Genomic DNA, 3583 nt, shown 5'->3' with positions numbered 1-3583 from the left:
TCAGCCACCCTACCCTGGGACCGATGGGAGCACTTTAAAATTTTCGAGTCAGGGGACCAGACGGCCGAGTGAAAAACTTTGAAAAATATTCTATCTCCTCACTCCCATTGACTTTGCATTAGGGCGACCAGGCGGCCGGCGGAAAAAAAATCATAACAAATCAACGGGGGCATTTCTCCAGAAACTAACACCGGGGCAGTGCTCAGGGGGCTCCCAGCTATCAGCCACCCTACCCTGGGACCGATGGGAGCACTTTAAAATTTTCGAGTCAGGGGACCAGACGGCCGAGTGAAAAACTTTGAAAAATATTCTATCTCCTCACTCCCATTGACTTTGCATTAGGGCGACCAGGCGGCCGGCGGAAAAAAAATCATAACAAATCAACGGGGGCATTTCTCCAGAAACTAACACCGGGGCTGTGCTCAGGGGGCTCCCAGCTATCAGCCACCCTACCCTGGGACCGATGGGAGCACTTTAAAATTTTCGAGTCAGGGGACCAGACGGCCGAGTGAAAAACTTTGAAAAATATTCTATCTCCTCACTCCCATTGACTTTGCATTAGGGCGACCAGGCGGCCGGCGGAAAAAAAATCATAACAAATCAACGGGGGCATTTCTCCAGAAACTAACACCGGGGCAGTGCTCAGGGGGCTCCCAGCTATCAGCCACCCTACCCTGGGACCGATGGGAGCACTTTAAAATTTTCGAGTCAGGGGACCAGACGGCCGAGTGAAAAACTTTGAAAAATATTCTATCTCCTCACTCCCATTGACTTTGCATTAGGGCGACCAGGCGGCCGGCGGAAAAAAAATCATAACAAATCAACGGGGGCATTTCTCCAGAAACTAACACCGGGGCAGTGCTCAGGGGGCTCCCAGCTATCAGCCACCCTACCCTGGGACCGATGGGAGCACTTTAAAATTTTCGAGTCAGGGGACCAGACGGCCGAGTGAAAAACTTTGAAAAATATTCTATCTCCTCACTCCCATTGACTTTACATTAGGGCGACCAGGCGGCCGGCGGAAAAAAAATCATAACAAATCAACGGGGGCATTTCTCCAGAAACTAACACCGGGGCTGTGCTCAGGGGGCTCCCAGCTATCAGCCCCCCGGGTCTGGGGGCATTGTTTTTCTTTTTAATCATTTTGAGCATTTCCCCCAGTTTAGAGATGTGTGCCCCTAGACAACCCATTGAGAATAACTATGAAATGTTCTGAAGTTTTGATTTTCAAATGTCGGTGAAAATTGAAAAACGTCATATATTCTTCAAAGGAAGCATGGGGCGATGGTAGGGAGAGTCCCCGCAGCGTGCCTCGGCAGCGATGGGAGCGTTTTCGATGTCCCCGTCCCCCCCCATAGGGATAGAAGGGGAGTTAGGTGACCAGGCGTCCCGGGTCCCAAAAATCGAAAAATTAATATAGAATGCTTTTTAATCCATAAATAAAGTAGGGGGCAGTCCTGGTGAGAGTCCCAGCCACAGCCCCAGTGTGTTTTGGAGTCGTTTGTGGCCGGGTGAAAAACTTTGAAAAATTTTCTATCTCCTCACTCCCATTGACTTTGCATTAGGGCGACCAGGCGGCCGGCGGAAAAAAAATCATAACAAATCAACGGGGGCATTTCTCCGAAAACTAACACCGGGGCAGTGCTCAGGGGGCTCCCAGCTATCAGCCACCCTATCCCGGGACCGATGGGAGCACTTTAAAATTTTCGAGTTAGGGGACCAGGCGGCCGAGTGAAAAACTTTGAAAAATTTTCTATCTCCTCACTCCCATTGACTTTGCATTAGGGCGACCAGGCGGCCGGCGGAAAAAAAATCATAACAAATCAACGGAGGCATTTCTCCGAAAACTAACACCGGGGCAGTGCTCAGGGGGCTCCCAGCTATCAGCCACCCTATCCCGGGACCGATGGGAGCACTTTAAAATTTTCGAGTTAGGGGACCAGGCGGCCGAGTGAAAAACTTTGAAAAATTTTCTATCTCCCCTAGGTGACCAGGCAGCCGGAGCTGATTTTTCTGACCCCTAAAACAATTATTAAAAGGTATTTTTTCGCCAAACTAAGACTTTTAAAATTCAAATAGGATGATTATCTACTGCCCCAGTGGGTTTTTGAACAATTTTAAGCCTTTTTGACAGTTTTCATTTTTCCCCCATTGACTTCAATGGGAGTTAGGTGACCAGTCCTCCGACTTTTGAACCTCTCCTGGGGGGGCTGTGAGCCCCCGATTTCTTTGCAAAGCACGTCATTCGATTCGTCTCAGTCCCCTCTATATACCCCGTGTGTTTGTTTTCTCGAAAAAACCCCGGAACACGGTTTTTTAGGGGGGGGGTGGGGGGGGGGTACTTCGGAGCCATTTGGGGGGGGGTAAACGACATTTCCCGAAATTAATTTTGACACAGCCTTCCTCAGAATCGCTTTTCCAACAAAATGCTTTTTATTTCGAGTCTCTACGATGTTCCTAAGTGGTCGAAACCACTTTTGGACAGTTTTTACACCAAACGGCTCGGGCGCACAGCGGGCCGTGTGCCGATGGGCGGTTCTCGCGGGTCTTAGGCGGGGCTAGGCTGCTCGCGGCGGGCAAGGGAGTGCCGTGTGCAGCCGCCACAGTGTTCCAGGCTGTCAGCATTTCTCTACGGTGCCGGGGGAAATACAGGAACTGGGTTTTTGAAGACACTTAGTGCAATGAGAGAGGTCAAAACTGAGCTAAGGGCACTTGCTGGAGGAAAGTGGCTGGGCCCCGCTAGCTCTTTTACGGACACTTTCTGGACTTGGCCCGGGATTTTCAGACGGTTCTTTGCGACTGTCTGATCATCCAGCGAAATGCAAGGGGGGAACGGTCCCGGCCGCACCCCGCGTTTCAGGCCTCGTCGGCGGCCCGCTCCGGCGGCTGCGCCCGCTAAGTCTTCGCGGCCCGCCGTGGAGAGTGTGTATGCTGCCCGCCCCAGACGTTCACCCCAAGGGCTTGCGGGCCTTTAAGGGTCTGTCTTTCGGGGTTTCACGGGCTCTGACCTCACCTCCCTGTGGTTCCCGACCGGGGTGTATGTATGCTGCCCGCCCCAGACGTTCACCCCAAGGGCTTGCGGGCCTTTAAGGGTCTGTCTTTCGGGGTTTCACGGGCTCTGACATCTCCCCGGTGGTTCCCACGGAACGGACATATGTATGCTGCCCGCCCCCGGCAGGAACCCCAAGGGCTTGCGGGCCTTTAAGGGTGAGTGCGGGGGGCGTACGGGCTCTGACATATCTCCGGTGGCTCCCACGGAACGGACATATGTATGCTGCCCGCCCCCGGCAGGAACCCCAAGGGCTGTCCCGGCCTTTAAGGGTGAGTGCGGGGGGCGTACGGGCTCTGACATCTCCCCGGTGGTTCCCACGGAACGGACATATGTATGCTGCCCGCCCCCGGCAGGAACCCCAAGGGCTTGCGGGCCTTTAAGGGTGAGTGCGGGGGGCGTACGGGCTCTGACATATCTCCGGTGGCTCCCACGGAACGGACATATGTATGCTGCCCGCCCCCGGCAGGAACCCCAAGGGCTGTCCCGGCCTTTAAGGGTGAGTGCGGGGGGCGTACGGGCTCTGACATATCT

This window comes from Amia ocellicauda, unplaced genomic scaffold (genome assembly GCF_036373705.1).
Source record: "Amia ocellicauda isolate fAmiCal2 unplaced genomic scaffold, fAmiCal2.hap1 HAP1_SCAFFOLD_136, whole genome shotgun sequence".
In the NCBI taxonomy this organism is placed as follows: domain Eukaryota; kingdom Metazoa; phylum Chordata; class Actinopteri; order Amiiformes; family Amiidae; genus Amia; species Amia ocellicauda.
The sequence above is the reverse complement of the archived record's forward strand: the minus strand, read 5'-3'. Positions refer to the sequence as shown.